Below are 18080 nucleotides of genomic sequence, written 5' to 3' on the forward strand. Positions count from 1 at the left end.
ACAATGGGATTGATCATCCCCACACGTTGGCAACTGGCCAAGGGTGTGCATCGTCAGGCCCGGCTAGCATCTCACTTACGAGTGGCAACCTGGATGACCGTCAGGGACGGTGGGCAACTGGAAGTTGTTCCACACAGTACTACCTGTTGTTGGAATCAACCTTGTGAACTTTAGGGATTCTTGAGTGGTGGTATGGGACTCCCCTCAGGATACCTTGTAGAGATATCCTTTTGGCACTGGCGAATTGAGATTCTTGGTAAAGTTGTGGACACTTTTTGGATTCCTGAGTATGCGGTATGGGACATTTTCTCAGAAGGTCCTAATTGATGTTCCATGACAAACTGAAGAAACCTGTGATTTCTGAGCATGTGGTATGAGATTTTTGCTCAGGAATCCAAACCGAAGAGTTTGTCCACAATAAATTTGGTTTGAATTTCGGGGACGAAATTATTTTAAAGGGGTGAATAATGTAACACCCCCTGTTTTTAGCATGACGCGTGCTGAAAAATGCGCCATGACCTGAGGTGAAGCTCCATCCAAAGCTTCTGTTGCGTAGGAAAAGGAACATTGTCTCTTGGCCAATGTGTTTACAATGTTCAGCCAACATGGCTGCACATCGGGTTGGTAGTGTACAGCCAACATGGGTGCACATCGGGTTGGCAGTGTTCAGCCAACATGGATGCATATCGGGTAGGAATTGTACAACCAACATGGTTGCACATCGGGTTGGAAGTATACAACCATCTTAGCCGGACATTCAGGGAAACATGGTAACGACCATGAATAGTAAAGTAAGCACCTCAAAAATGGGACTTGGTGAATGATTTTTCCTCCCCTAATTTGAGTTCCAAAAATGTCAGTTTAACATATATAGGGAGGGGTTGTCCGTTGAAGGTGCACTTGCGGACTATGCACCAAGTAAGCTTCATAGCTTAGCCAGAATAGTGTAAATGATGCTTAGGCCTCATTTATAGCTTATTAGACTTGCCAATGGATCATGTTAATCATGGGCATGACCATACCATGCTGAAGACTCGATAATGCAATCCTTGGATGCATTTAGATGGAACGACCTACACGGGCGAGGCCACAGTCACTATTGTTTTTCCACGGCCGTGCAATATGCTTTAGCTTATGCTGCGGCCCCTTCGGGGATGAACTACGGTCTGGGATTGATCCCTTTAGAGTAGGGAAGGGTACGTAGGCAGCTGCAATGAGTTGCAGCATTGCCGGTCCAGCACGTTGTCGCTCATATCATATAATTGTGAGGTGATTGCGGCAGATTGACCCCTCATATCATCTAAGCTCGGTAGATCGATGCACTAGATGATTGTGGTCAAGCTTGATGAGGCTTAGTTGCATGCCAACAATTGGATGCTCATACTTCCTATCAAGATACAAAGAGCAGCTATAGCCTATATGGAGGCTAAAAACCCGAGTGTCGCGATTTAGCTCAAGAGAAGTCTATTTTGATGGGAAATGACCCAAAGATCAAGACATGTCGATCTATAGATCCACATGGTCATCAGAATATATCCAAATTCCATCGTTTAGGGCTTCAAAAGGCCGTTTTTGCCGTTTTAGGAAAGTTCTTGTTTTCTTAATAAACCCTTTGCGGATCAAGGGTGAGTTGGAACGGTGTAGAAGCTAAGTTAGCTACATCATGCTCCTCGAGCATGCTTTCTAAGGAAGATGGACGTGCATTTGCCAAACTCTAAGGCCCGGATCATAGTAATCATCATGGCGCATCCGGGGAGTTACGGCCTGCGGAGCAACGCGCCGAAGGCGTAATTTTCCGGTCCGTCACAGTTGGTATCAGAGCAAGTTCCGAGATAACTCTAGGAACTGTGCGGAATGGACTTGTCAGCGAGCATTAACTTACAAAGGAAAATATAAAGTTAGAGAGTAGGTCAACTTTTGCGCGGAAAGAGTTTGTGACTGGAACTGCCAATTACTTTGTAATTGGAGTTGAGCTTGGCTTAGTACTGTGAGTTTGCCTGGCCTAAGTGGCACACCACTTACGAGTGGATATCCGGAAGACCATATGGACGGTGGGTAGACAATGGGATTGATCATCCCCACACGTTGGCAACTGGCCAAGGGTGTGCGTTGTCAGGCCCGACTAGCATCCCACTTACGGTGGCAACCTGGATGACTGTCAGGGACGGTGGGCAACTGGAAGTTGTTCCACACAGTACTACATGTTTTTGGAATCAACCTTGTGAACTTTAGGTACTCTTGAGTGGTGGTATGGGACTCCCCTCAGGATACCCTGTAGAGATATCCTTTTGGCACTGACCAATTGAGATTCTTGGTAAAGTTGTGGACTCTTTTTGGATTCCTGAGTATGCGGTATGGGACGTTTGCTCAGAAGGTCCTAATTGATGTTCCATGACAAACAGAAGAAACCTGTGATTTATGAGCATCTGGTATGAGATTTTTGCTCAGGAATCCAAACCGAAGAGTTTGTCCATAATAGATTTGGTTTGAATTTCGGGATGAAATTAGTTTAAAGGGGTGAATAATGTAACACCCCGTGTTTTTAGCATGACGCGTGATGCAAAATACGTCATGATCTGAGATGAAGCTCCATCCAAAGCTTCTGTTGTGTAGGAAAAGGAACATTGTCTCTTGGCCAATGTGTTTACAATGTTCAGCCAACATGGCTGCACATCGTGTTGGTAGTGTACAACCAACATGGATGCACATCGGGTTGGCAGTGTTCAGCCAACATGGATGTATATCGGGTAGGAAGTGTACAACCAACATGGTTGCACATCGGGTTGGCAGTGTACAACCATCTTGGCCGGACATTTAGGGAAACATGGCAACGGCCATGAATAGTAAAGAAAGCACCTCAAAAGTGGTACTTGGTGAATGATTTTTCCTTCCCTAATTTGAGTTCCAAAAATGTCAGTTTAACATATATAGGAAGGGGTAGTTGGTTGAAGGTGCAATTGCGGACCATGCACCAAGTAAGCTTCATAGCTTAGCCGGAATAGTGTAAATGATGCTTAGGCCTCATTTATAGCTTCGTAGACTTGCCAATGGATCATGTTAATCATGGGAATGACCATGCCATGCTGAAGACTCGATAATGCAATCCTTGGATGCATTTAGATGAAACGACCTACACGGGCGAGGCCACAGTCACTATTGCTTGTCCACGGCCGTGCAATATGCTTTAGCTTATGTTGTGGTCCCTTCGGGGATGAACTACTGTCTGTGCTTGATCCCTTTAGAGTAGGGAAGGGTACGTAGGCAGCTGCAATGAGTTGCAGCATTTCCGGTCCAGCACGTTGTCGCTCATATCATCTAATTGTGAGGTGATTGCGGCAGATTGACCTCTCATATCATCTAAGCTCGGTAGATCGATGCAATAGATGATTGTGGTAAAGCTTGATGAGGCTTAGTTGCATGCCAACAATTGGATGCTCATACTTCCTATCAAGATACAAAGAGCAGCTATAGCCTATATGGAGGCTAAAAACCCGAGTGTCGCGAGTTAGCTCAAGAGAAGTCTATTTTGATGGGAAATGACCCAAAGATCAAGACATGTCGATCTATAGATCCACATGGTCATCAGAATATATCCAAATTCCATCGTTTAGGGCTTCAAAAGGCCGTTTTTGCCGTTTTAGGAAAGTTCTTGTTTTCTTAATAAACCCTTTGCGGATCAAGGGTGAGTTGGAACGGTGTAGAAGCTAAGTTAGCTACATCATGCTCCTCGAGCATGCTTTCTAAGGAAGATGGACGTGCATTTGCCAAACTCTAAGGCCCGGATCATAGTAATCATCATGGAGCATCCGGGGAGTTACGGCCTGCGGAGCAACCCGACGAAGGCGTAATTTTCCGGTCCGTCACAGTTAGTATCAGAGCAAGTTCCGAGATAACTATAGGAACTGTGCGGAATTGACTTGTCAGCGAGCATTAACTTACCAAGGAAAATATAAAGCTAGAGAGTAGGCCAACTTTTGCGTGGAAAGAGTTTGTGATTGGAACTACCAGTTACTTTGCAATTCGAGTTGAGCTTGGCTTAGTACTGTGAGTTTGCCTGGCCTAAGTGGCACACCACTTACGAGTGGATATCCGGAAGACCGTCTGGACGGCGGGTAAACAATGGGATTGATCATCCCCACACGTTGACAACTGGCCAAGGGTGTGCATCGTCAGGCCCGGCTAGCATCTCACTTACGAGTGGCAACCTGGATGACCGTCAGAGACGGTGGGCAACTGGAAGTTGTTCCACACAGTACTACCTGTTGTTGGAATCAACCTTGTGAACTTTAGGGACTCTTGAGTGGTGGTATGGGACGCCCCTCAGGATACCTTGTAGAGATATCCTTTTGGCACTGGCGAATTGAGATTCTTGGTACAGTTGTGGACACTTTTTGGATTCCTGAGTATGCGGTATGGGACATTTTCTCAGAAGGTCCTAATTGATGTTCCATGACAAACTGAAGAAACCTGTGATTTCTGAGCATCTGGTATGATTTTTTGCTCAGGAATCCAAACCGAAGAGTTTGTCCACAATAGATTTGGTTTGAATTTCGGTGACGAAATTATTTTAAAGGGGTGAATAATGTAACACCCCCTATTTTTAGCATGACGCGTGCTGAAAAATGCGCCATGACCTGAGGTGAAGCTCTATCCAAAGCTTCTGTTGCGTAGGAAAAGGAACATTGTCTCTTGGCCAATGTGTTTACAATGTTCATCCAACATGGCTGCACATCGGGTTGGTAGTGTACAACCAACATGGATGCACATCGGGTTGGCAGTGTTCAGCCAATATGGATGCATATCGGGTAGGAAGTGTACAACCAACATGGTTGCACATCGGGTTGGCAGTGTACAACCATCTTAGCCGGACATTCAGGGAAACATGGCAACGACCATGAATAGTAAAGTAAGCACCTCAAAAATGGGACTTGGTGAATGATTTTTCCTCCCTTAATTTGAGTTCCAAAAATGTCAGTTTAACATATATAGGGAGGGGTTGTCCGTTGAAGGTGCACTTGCGGACCATGCACCAAGTAAGCTTCATAGCTTAGCCAGAATAGTGTAAATGATGCTTAGGCCTCATTTATAGCTTCTTAGACTTGCCAATGGATCATGTTAATCATGGGCATGACCATACCATGCTGAAGACTCGATAATGCAATCCTTGGATACATTTAGATGGAACGACCTACACGGGCGAGGCCACAGTCACTATTGTTTTTCCACGGCCGTGCAATATGCTTTAGCTTATGCTGCGGCCCCTTCGGGGATGAACTACGGTCTGTGCTTGATCCCTTTAGAGTAGGGAAGGGTACGTAGGTAGCTGCAATGAGTTGCAGCATTGCCGGTCCAGCACGTTGTCGCTCATATCATATAATTGTGAGGTGATTGCGGCAGATTGACCCCTCATATCATCTAAGCTCGGTAAATCGATGCAATAGTTGATTGTGGTAAAGCTTGATGAGGCTTAGTTGCATGCCAACAATTGGATGCTCATACTTCCTATCAAGATACAAAGAGCAGCTATAGCCTATATGGAGGCTAAAAACCCGAGTGTCGCGAGTTAGCTCAAGAGAAGTCTATTTTGATGGGAAATGACCCAAAGATCAAGACATGTCGATCTATAGATCCACATGGTCATCAGAATATAGACAAATTCCATCGTTTAGGGCTTCAAAAAGCCGTGTTTTGCCGTTTTAGGAAAGTTCTTGTTTTCTTAATAAACCCTTTGCGGATCAAGTGTGAATTGGAACGGTGTAGAAGCTAAGTTAGCTGCATCATGATCCACGAGCATGCTTGCTATGCCAGATGGACGTGCATTTGCCAAACTCTAAGGCCCGGATCGTAGTGATCATCATGGCGCATCGGGGGAGTTACGGCCTGCGGAGCAACGCGCCGAAGGCGTAATTTTCCGGTCCGTCACAGTTGGTATCAGAGCAAGTTCCGAGATAACTCTAGGAACTGTGTGGAATGGACTTGTCAGCGAGCATTAACTTACAAAGGAAAATATAAAGTTAGAGAGTAGGCCGACTTTTGCGCGGAAAGAGTTTGTGACTGGAACTGCCAGTTACTTTGTAATTGGAGTTGAGCTTGGCTTAGTACTGTGAGTTTGTCTGGCCTAAGTGGCACACCACTTACGAGTGGATATTCGGAAGACCATCTGGACGGTGGGTAGACAATGGGATTGATCATCCCCACACGTTGGCAACTGGCCAAGGGTGTGCGTTGTCAGGCCCGGCTAGCATTCCACTTACGGTGGCAACCTGGATGACTGTCAGGGACGGTGGGCAACTGGAAGTTGTTCCACACAGTACTACATGTTTTTGGAATCAACCTTGTGAACTTTAGGGACTCTTGAGTGGTGGTATGGGACTCCCCTCAGGATACCCTGTAGAGATATCCTTTTGACACTGGCCAATTGAGATTATTGGTAAAGTTGTGGACACTTTTTGGATTCCTGAGTATGCGGTATGGGACATTTTCTCAGAAGGTCCTAATTGATGTTCCATGACAAACAGAAGAAACCTGTGATTTATGAGCATCTGGTATGAGATTTTTGCTCAGGAATCCAAACCGAAGAGTTTGTCCACAATAGCTTTGGTTTGAATTTCAGGGACGAAATTAGTTTAAAGGGGTGAATAATGTAACACCCCGTGTTTTTAGCATGACGCGTGCTGAAAAATACGCCATGATTTGAGATGAAGCTCCATCTAAAGCTTCTGTTGTGTAGGAAAAGGAACATTGTCTCTTGGCCAATGTGTTTACAATGTTCAGCCAACATGGCTGCACATCGTGTTGGTAGTGTACAACCAACATGGATGCACATCGGGTTGGCAGTGTTAATCCAACATGGATGCATATCGGGTAGGAAGTGTACAACCAACATGGTCGCACATCGGGTTGGCAGTGTACAACCATCTTGGCCGGACATTCATGGGAACATGGCAACGACCCTGAATAGTAAAGCAAGCACGTCAAAAGTGGGACTTGGTGAATGATTTTTCCTCCCCTAATTTGAGTTCCAAAATGTCAGTTTAACATATATAGGGGGGGGTAGTTGGTTGAAGGTGCACTTGCGGACCATGCACCAAGTAAGCTTCATAGCTTAGCCGGAATAGTGTAAATGATGCTTAGGCCTCATTTATAGCTTCGTAGACTTGCCAATGGATCATGTTAATCATGGGCATGACCATGCCATGCTGAAGACTCGATAATGAAATCCTTGGATGCATTTAGATGGAACGACCTACACGGGCGAGGCCGCAGTCACTATTGCTTGTCCACGGCCGTGCAATATGCGTTAGCTTATGGTGCGGTCCCTTAGGGGATGAACTACGGTCTGCGCTTGATCCCTTTAGAGTAAGGAAGGGTACGTAGGCAGCCACAATGAGTTGCATCATTGCCAGTCCAGCACGTTGTCGCTCATATCATCTAATTGTGAGGTGATTGCGGCAGATTGACCCCTCATATCATCTAAGCTCGGTAAATCGATGAAATATATGATTGTGGTTAAGCTTGATGAGTCTTAGTTGCATGCCAACAAGTGGATGCTCATACGTCCTATCAAGCTACAAAGAGCAGGTATAGCCTATATGGAGGCTAAAAACCTGAGTGTCGCGAGTTAGCCCAAGAGAAGTCTATTTTGATGGGAAATGACCCAAAGATCAAGACATGTCGATCTATAGATCCACATGGTCATCAGAATATAGCCAAATTCCATCGTTTAGGGCTTCAAAAGGCCGTTTTTGTCGTTTTAGGAAAGTTCTTGTTTTCTTAATAAATCCTTTGCGGATCAAGGGAGAGTTGGAACGGTGTAGAAGCTAAGTTAGCTGCATCATGCTCCACGAGCATGCTTGCTATGGAATATGGACGTGCATTTGCCAAACTCTAAGGCCCGGATCGTAGTTATCATCATGGCGCATCGGGAGAGTTACGGCCTGCGGAGCAACGCGCCGAAGGCGTAATTTTCCGGTCCGTCGCAGTTGGTATCAGAGCAAGTTTCGAGATAACTCTAGGAACTGTGCGGAATGGAATTGTCAGCGAGCATTAACTTACAAAGGAAAATATAAAGTTAGAGAGTAGGCAAACTTTTACGCGGAAAGAGTTTGTGATTGGAACTGCCAGTTACTTTGCAATTCGAGTTGAGCTTGGCTTAGTACTCTGAGTTTGCCTGGCCTAAGTGGCACACCACTTACGAGTGGATATCCGGAAGACCATCTGGACGGTGGGTAAACAATGGGATTGATCATCCCCACACGTTGGCAACTGGCCCAAGGTGTGCGTCGTCAGGCCCGTCTAGCATCCCACTTACGAGTGGCAACCTGGATGACCGTCAGGGACGGTGGGAAACTGGAATTTGTTCCACACAGTACTACATGTTGTTGGAATCAACCTTGTGAACTTTAGGGACTCTTGAGTGGTGGTATGGGACGCCCCTCAGGATACCTTGTAGAGATATCCTTTTGGCACTGGCCAATTGAGATTCTTGGTAAAGTTGTGGACACTTTTTGGATTCCTAAGTATGCGGTATGGGAAATTTTCTCAGAAGGTCCTAATTGATGTCCCATGACAATTGAAGAAACCTGTGAATTCTGAGCATCTGGTATGAGATTTTTGCTAAGGAATCCAAACCGACGAGTTTGTCCACAATAGCTTTGGTTTGAATTTCGGGGACGAAATTATTTTAAAGGGGTGAATAATGTAACACCCCGTGTTTTTAGTATGACGCGTGCTGAAAAATGCGCCATGACCTGAGATGAAGCTCCATCGAAAGCTTTTGTTGCGTAGAAAAAGGAACATTGTCTCTTGGCCAATGTGTTTACAATGTTCAGCCAACATGGCTGCACATCGGGTTGGTAGTGTACAACCAACATGGATGCACATCGGGTTGGAAGTGTTCAGCCAACATGGATGCATATCGGATAGGAAGTGTACAACCAACATGGTTGCACATCAGGTTGGCAGTGTACAACCATCTTGGTCGGACATTCAGGAAAACATGGCAACGTCCATGAATAGTAAAGCAAAAACGTCAAAATTCGGACTTGGTGAATGATTTTTCCTCCCCTAATTTGAGTTCCAAAATGTCAGTTTAACATATATAGGTTGGGGTAGTTGGTTGAAGGTGCACTTGCGGACCATGCACCAAGTAAGCTTCATAGCTTAGCCAGAATAGTGTAAATGATGCTTAGGCCTCATTTATAGCTTCGTAGACTTGTCAATGCATCATGTTAATCATGGGCATGACCATGCCATGCTGAAGACTCGATAATGCAATCCTTGGATGCATTTAGATGGAACGACCTACACGGGCGAGGCCACGGTCACTATTGCTTGTCCACGGCCGTGAAATATGCGTTAGCTTATGTTGCGGTCCCTTCGGGGATGAACTATGGTCTGTGCTTGATCCCTTTAGAGTAGGTAAGGGTACGTAGGCAGCTGCAATGAGTTGCAGCATTGCCGGTCCAGCACGTTGTCGCGCATATCATCTAATTGTGAGGTGATTGTTGCATATTGACCCCTCATATCATCTAAGATCGGTAGATCGATGCAATAGATGATTGTGGTCAAGCTTGATGAGGCTTAGTTGCATGTCAACAAGTGGATGCTCATACTTCCTATCAAGCTACAAAGAGCAGTTATAACCTATATGGAGGCTAAAAACCCGAGTTTCGCGATTTAGTTCAAGAGAAGTCTATTTTGATGGGAAATGACCCAAAGATCAAGACATGTCGATCTATAGATCCACATGGTCATCGGAATATAGCCAAATTCCATCGTTTAGGGCTTCAAAAGGTCGTTTTTGTCGTTTTAGGAAAGTTCTTGTTTTCATAATAAACCCTTTGCGGATTAAGGGTGAGTTGGAACGGTGTAGAAGCTAAGTTAGATGCATCATGCTCCACGAGCATGCTTTCTAGGGAAGATGGACGTGCATTTTCCAAACTCTAAGGCCCGGATCATAGTAATCATCATGGCGCATCGGGGGACTTACGGCCTGCGGAGCAACGCGTCGAAGGCGTAATTTTCCGGCCCGTCACACTTGGTATCAGAGAAAGTTCCGAGATAACTCTAGGAACTGTGCGGAATGGACTTGTCAGCGAGCATTAACTTAAAAAGGAAAATATAAAGTTAGAGAGTAGGCCAACTTTTGCGCGGAAAGAGTTTGTGATTGGAACTGCCAGTTACTTTGCAATTCGAGTTGAGCTTGGATTAGTACTGTGAGTTTTCCTGGCCTAAGTGGCACACAACTTACGAGTGGATATCCGGAAGACCTTCTGGACGGTGGGAAAACAATGGGCTCGATCTTCCCCACACGTTGGCAACTGGCCCAAGGTGTGCGTCGTCAGGCCCGGCTAGCATCCCACTTACGAGTGGCAACCTGGATGACCGTCAGGGACGGTGGGCAACTGGAATTTTTTTCACACAGTACTACATGTTGTTGGAATCAAATTTGTGAACTTTAGGGACTCTTGAGTGGTGGTATGGGACGCCCCTCATGATACCTTGTAGAGATATCCTTTTGGCACTGGCCAATTGAGATTATTGGTAAAGTTGTGGACACTTTTTGGATTCCTGAGTATGCGGTATGGGACATTTTCTCAGAAGGTCCTAATTGATGTCCCATGAAAAACTGAAGAAACCTGTGATTTATTAGCATCTGTTATGAGATTTTTGCTCAGGAATCCAAACCGAAGAGTTTGTCCACAATAGCTTTGGTTTGAATTTCGGGGACGAAATTATTTTAAAGTGGTGAATAATATAACACCCCGTGTTTTTAGCATGACGTGTGCTGAAAAATGCGCCATGACCTGAGATGAAGCTCCATCCAAAGCTTCTATTGCATAGGAAAAGGAACATTGTCTCTTGGCCAATGTGTTTACAATGTTCAGCCAACATGGCTGCACATCGGGTTGGTAGTGTACAACCAACATGAATGGACATCGGGTTGGCAGTGTTCAGCCAACATGGATGCATATCGGGTAGGAAGCGTACAACCAACATGGTTGCACATCGGGTTGGCAGTGTACAAGTATCTTGGCCGGACATTCAGGGAAACATGGCAACGGCCATGAATAGTAAAGTAAGCACCTCAAAAATGGGACTTGGTGAATCATTTTTCCTTCCCTAATTTGAGTTCCAAAAATGTCAGTTTAACATATATAGGGAGGGGTTGTCCGTTGAAGGTGCATTTGCGGACCATGCATCAAGTAAGCTTCATAGCTTAGCCGGAATAGTGTAAATGATGCTTAGGACTCATTTATAGCTTCGTAAACTTGCCAATGGTTCATGTTAATCATGGGCATGACCATGCCATGCTGAAGACTCGATAATGCAATCCTTGGATGCATTTAGATGGAACGACCTACACGGGCGAGGCCACAGTCACTATTGCTTGTCCACGGCCGTGCAATATGCGTTAGCTTATGTTGCGGTCCCTTCGGGGATGAACTATGGTATGTGATTGATCCCTTTAGAGTATGGAAGGATACGTAGGCATCCACAATGAGTTGCAGCATTGCCGGTCCAGCACGTTGTCGCTCATATCATCTAATTGGAGGTGATTGCGGCAGATTAGCCCCTCATATCATCTAAGCTCGTTATATCGATGCAATAGATGATTTTGGTCAAGCTTGATGAGGCTTAGTTTCATGCCAGCAAGTGGATGCTCATACTTTCTATCAAGCTACAAAGAGCAGTTATAGCCTATATGGAGGCTAAAAACCCGAGTGTCGCGATTTACCTCAAGAGAAGTCTATTTCGGTGGGAAATGACCCAAAGATCAAGACATGTTGATCTATAGATCCACATGGTCATCAGAATATATCCAAATTCCATCGTTTAGGGCTTCAAAAGGCCGTTTTTGTCGTTTTAAGAAAGTTCTTGTTTTCTTAATAAACCCTTTGCGGATCAAGGGTGAGTTGGAACGGTGTAGAAGCTAAATTAGCTGCATCATGCTCCACGAGCATGCTTTCTAGGGAAGATGGACATGCATTTGCCAAACTCTAAGGCCCGGATCATAGTAATCATCATGGCGCATCGGGGGAGTTACGACCTGCAGAGCAACGCACCGAAGGCGTAATTTTCCGGTCCGTCACAGTTGGTATCAGAGCAAGTTTCGAGATAACTCTAGGAACTGTGCGGAATGGACTTGTCAGCGAGCATTAACTTACAAAGGAAAATATAAAGTTAGACAGTAGGGCAACTTTTGCGAGGAAAGAGTTTGTGATTGGAGTTGCCAGTTACTTTGCAATTCGAGTTGAGCTTGGCTTAGTACTGTGAGTTTTCCTGGCCTAAGTGGCACATCACTTATGATTGTATATCCGGAAGACCGTCTGGACGGTGGGTAGAGAATGGGATTGATCATCCCCACACGTTGGAAACTGGCCAAGGGTGTGCGTTGTCAGGCCCGGCTAGCATCCCACTTACGAGTGGCAACTTGGATGACCATTAGGGACGGGGGGCAACTGGAAGTTGTTTGACACAGTACTACATGTTTTTGGAATCAACCTTGTGAACTTTAGGAACTCTTGAGTGGTGGTATGGGACGCCCCTCAGGATACCTTGTAGAGATATCCTTTTGGCACTGGACAATTGAGATTCTTGGTAAAGTTGTGGACTCTTTTTGGATTTCTGAGTATGCGGTATAGGACGTTTGCTCAGAAGGTCCTAATTGATTTTCCATGAAAAACTGAAGAAATCTGTGATTTCTGAGCATCTGGTATGAGATTTTTGCTCAGGAATCTAAACCGAAGAGTTTGTCCACAATGGCTTTGGTTTGAATTTCGGGGACGAAATTATTTTAAAGGGGTGAGTAATATAAAGCCCCGTGTTTTTAGCATGACGCGTGCTGAAAAATGCGCCATGACCTGAGATGAAGCTCCATCCAAAGCTTCTATTGCGTAGGAAAAGGAACATTGTCTCTTGGCCAATGTGTTTACAATGTTCAGCCAACATGGCTGCACATCGGGTTGGTAGTGTACAACCAACATGGATGCACATCGGGTTGGCAGTGTTCAGCCAACATGGATGCATATCGGGTAGGAAGCGTACAACCAACATGGTTGCACATCGGGTTGGCAGTGTACATGTATCTTGGCCGGACATTCAGGGAAACATGGCAACGGCCATGAATAGTAAAGTAAGCACCTCAAAAATGGGACTTGGTGAATGATTTTTCCTCCCCTAATTTGAGTTCCAAAAATGTCAGTTTAACATATATAGGGAGGGGTTGTCCGTTGAAGGTGCACTTGCGGACCATGCACCAAGTAAGCTTCATAGCTTAGCCGGAATAGTGTAAATGATGCTTAGGCCTCATTTATAGCTTCGTAGCCTTTCCAATGGATCATGTTAATCATGGGCATGACCATGCCATGCTGAAGACTCGATAATGCAATCCTTGGATGCATTTAGATGGAACGACCTACACGGGCGAAGCCACAGTCATTATTGCTTGTCCACGGCCGTGCAATATGCGTTACCTTATGTTGTGGTCCCTTCGGGGATGAACTACGGTCTGTGTTTGATCCCTTTAGAGTAGAAAAGGGTACGTTGGCAGCCGCAATGAGTTGCAGCATTGCCGGTCCAGCACGTTGTCGCTCATATCATCTAATTAGAGGTGATTGCGGAAGATTGACACCTCATATCATCTAAGATCGGTATAGCGATGCAATAGATGATTTTGGTCAAGCTTGATGAGGCTTAGTTTCATGCCAGAAAGTGGATGCTCATACTTCCTATCAAGCTACAAAGAGCAGTTATAGCCTATATGGAGGCTAAAAACTCGAGTGTCGCGATTTACCTCAAGAGAAGTCTATTTCGATGGGAAATGACCCAAATATCAAGACATGTTGATCTATAGATCCACATGGTCATCAGAATATATCCAAATTCCATCGTTTAGGGCTTCAAAAGGCCGTTTTTGTCGTTTTAAGAAAGTTCTTGTTTTCTTAATAAACCCTTTGCGGATCAAGGGTGAGTTGGAACGGTGTAGAATCTAAGTTTGCTGCATCATGCTCCACGAGCATGCTTTCTAGGGAAGATGGACGTGCATTTGCCAAACTCTAAGTCCCGGATCATAGTAATCATCATGGCGCATCGGGGCAGTTACGGCCTGCGGAGCAACGCGCCGAAGGCGTAATTTTCCGGTCCGTCACAGTTGGTATCAGAGCAAGTTCCGAGATAACTCTAGGAACTGTGCGGAATGGACTTGTCAGCGAGCATTAACTTACAAAGGAAAATATAAAGTTAGAGAGTAGGCCAACTTTTGCGCGGAAAGAGTTTGTGATTGGAAATGCCAGTTACTTTGCAATTCGAGTTGAGCTTGGCTTAGTACTGTGAGTTTGCCTGGCCTAAGTCGCACACCACTTACGAGTGGATATCCGGAAGACCGTCTGGACGGTGGGTAGAGAATGGGATTGACCATCCCCACACGTTGGCAACTGGCCAAGGGTGTGCGTTGTCAGGCCCGGCTAGCATCCCACTTACGAGTGGCAACTTGGATGACCGTCAGGGACGGGGGGCAACTGGAAGTTGTTTCACACAGTACTACATGTTTTTGGAATCAACCTTGTGAAATTTAGGGACTCTTGAGTGGTGGTATGGGACGCCCCTCAGGATACCTTGTAGAGATATCCTTTTGGCAATGGCCAATTGAGATTCTTGGTAAAGTTGTTGACTCTTTTTGGATTCCTGAGTATGCGGTATAAGACGTTTGCTCAGAAGGTCCTAATTGATGTTCCATGACAAACTGAAGAAACCCGTGATTTCTGAGCATCTGGTATGAGATTTTTGCTCAGGAATCTAAACCGAAGAGTTTGTCCACAATATCTTTGGTTTGAATTTCGGGGACGAAATTATTTTAAAGGAGTGAATAATGTAACACCCCGTATTTTTAGCATGACGCGTGCTGAAAAATGCGCCATGACCTGAGATGAAACTCCATCCAAAGCTTCTGTTGCGTATGAAAAGGAACATTGTCTCTTGGCCAATGTGTTTACAATGTTCAGCCAACATGGCTGCACATCGGATTGGCAGTGTACAACCAACATGGATGCACATCGGGTTGGCAGTGTTCATCCAACATGGATGCACATCGGGTAGGAAGTGTTCAGCCAACATGGATGTATATCGGGTAGGAAGTGTACAACCAACATGGTTGCACATCGGGTTGGTAGTGTACAACCATCGTGGCCGGACATTCAGGGAAACATGGCAACGACCATGAATAGTAAAGTAAGCACCTCAAAAATGGGACTTGGTGAATGATTTTCCTCCCCTAATTTGAGTTCCAAAAATGTCAGTTTAACATATACAGGGAGGGATTGTCCGTTGAAGGTGAACTTGCGGACCATGCACCAAGTAAGCTTCATAGCTTAGCCGGAATAGTGTAAATGATGCTTAGGCCTCATTTATAGCTTCGTAGCCTTGCCAATGGATCATGTTAATCATGGGCATGACCATGCCATGCTGAAGACTCGATAATGCAATCCTTGGATGCATTTAGATGGAACGACCTACACGAGCGAAGCCACAGTCATTATTGCTTGTCCACGGCCGTGCAATATGCGTTACCTTATGTTGTGGTCCCTTCGGGGATGAACTACGGTCTGTGTTTGATCCCTTTAGAGTAGAAAAGGGTACGTTGGCAGCCGCAATGAGTTGCAGCATTGCCGGTCCAGCACGTTGTCGCTCATATCATCTAATTAGAGGTGATTGCGGAAGATTGACACCTCATATCATCTAAGCTCGGTATAGCGATGCAATAGATGATTTTGGTCAAGCTTGATGAGGCTTAGTTTCATGCCAGAAAGTGGATGCTCATACTTCCTATCAAGCTACAAAGAGCAGTTATAGCCTATATGGAGGCTAAAAACTCGAGTGTCGCGATTTACCTCAAGAGAAGTCTATTTCGATGGGAAATTACCCAAATATCAAGACATGTTGATCTATAGATCCACATGGTCATCAGAATATATCCAAATTCAATCGTTTAGGGCTTCAAAAGGCCGTTTTTGTCGTTTTAAGAAAGTTCTTGTTTTCTTAATAAACCCTTTGCGGATCAAGGGTGAGTTGGAACGGTGTAGAATCTAAGTTTGCTGCATCATGCTCCACGAGCATGCTTTCTAGGGAAGATTGATGTGCATTTGCCAAACTCTAAGGCCCGGATCATAGTAATCATCACGGCGCATCGGGGGAGTTACAGCCTGCGGAGCAACGCGCCGAAGGCGTAATTTTCCGGTCCGTCACAGTTGGTATCAGAGCAAGTTCCGAGATAACTCTAGGAACTGTGCGGAATGGACTTGTCAGCGAGCATTAACTTACAAAGGAAAATATAAAGTTAGAGAGTAGGCCAACTTTTGCGCGGAAAGAGTTTGTGATTGGAACTGCCAGTTACTTTGCAATTCGAGTTGAGCTTGGCTTAGTACTGTGAGTTTGCCTGGCCTAAGTGGCACACCACTTACGAGTGGATATCCGGAAGACCGTCTCGACGGTGGGTAGAGAATGGGATTGATCATCCCCACACGTTGGCAACTGGCCAAGGGTATGCGTTGTCAGGCCCGGCTAGCATCCCACTTACGAGTGGAAACTTGGATGACCATTAGGGACGGGGGAAACTGGAAGTTGTTTGACAAAGTACTACATGTTTTTGGAATCAACCTTGTGAACTTTAGGGACTCTTGAGTGGTGGTATCGGACGCCCCTCAGGATACCTTGTAGAGATATCCTTTTGGCACTGGCCAATTGAGATTCTTGGTAAAGTTGTGGATTCTTTTTGGATTTCTGAGTATGTGGTATAGGACGTTTGCTCAGAAGGTCCTAATTGATGTTCTATGACAAACTGAAGAAACCTGTGATTTCTGAGCATCTGGTATGAGATTTTTGCTCAGGAATCTAAACCGAAGAGTTTGTCCACAATATCTTTGGTTTGAATTTCAGGGACGAAATTATTTAAAGGAGTGAATAATGTAACACCCCGTATTTTTAGCATGACGTGTGCTGAAAAATGCGCCATGACCTGAGATGAAACTCCATCCAAAGCTTCTGTTGCGTAGGAAAAGGAACATTGTCTCTTGGCCAATGTGTTTACAATGTTCAGCCAACATGGCTGCACATCGGGTTGGCAGTGTACAACCAACATGGATGCACATCGGGTTGGCAGTGTTCATCCAACATGGATGCACATCGGGTAGGAAGTGTCCAGCCAACATGGATGTATATCGGGTAGGAAGTGTACAACCAACATGGTTGCACATCGGGTTGGCAGTGTACAACCATCGTGGCCGGACATTCAGGGAAACATGGCAACGACCATGAATAGTAAAGTAAGCACCTCAAAAATGGGACTTGGTGAATGATTTTCCTCCCCTAATTTGAGTTCCAAAAATGTCAGTTTAACATATATAGGGAGGGATTGTCCGTTGACCAAGTAAGCTTCATAGCTTAGCCGGAATAGTGTAAATGATGCTTAGGCCTCATTTATAGCTTCATAGCCTTGCCAATGGATCATGTTAATCATGGGCATGCCATGCCATGCTGAAGACTCGATAATGAAATCCTTGGATGCATTTAGATGGAACGACCTACACGGGCGAAGCCACAATCATTATTGCTTGTCCACGGCCGTGCAATATGCGTTACCTTATGTTGCGGTCCCTTCAGGGATGAAGTACGGTCTGTGCTTGATCCCTTTAGAGTAGGTAAGGGTACGTTGGCACCCGCAATGAGTTGCAGCATTGCCGGTCCAGCACGTTGTCGCTCATATCATCTAATTAGAGGTGATTGCCGCAGATTGGCCCCTCATATCATCTAAGATCGGTATAGCGATGCAATAGATGATTTTGGTCAAGCTTGATGAGGCTTAGTTTCATGCCAGAAAGTGGATGCTCATACTTCCTATCAAGCTACAAAGAGAAGCTATAGCCTATATGGAGGCTAAAAACCCGAGTGTCGCGATTTACCTCAAGAGAAGTCTATTTCTATGGGAAATGACCCAAAGATCAAGACATGTTTATCTATAGATCCACATGGTCATCAGAATATATCCAAATTTCATCGTTTAGGGCTTCAAAAGGCCGCTTTTG

The sequence above is a fragment of the Papaver somniferum genome, chromosome 2, assembly GCF_003573695.1.
Source record: "Papaver somniferum cultivar HN1 chromosome 2, ASM357369v1, whole genome shotgun sequence".
NCBI classification, from domain to species: Eukaryota; Viridiplantae; Streptophyta; class Magnoliopsida; order Ranunculales; family Papaveraceae; genus Papaver; species Papaver somniferum.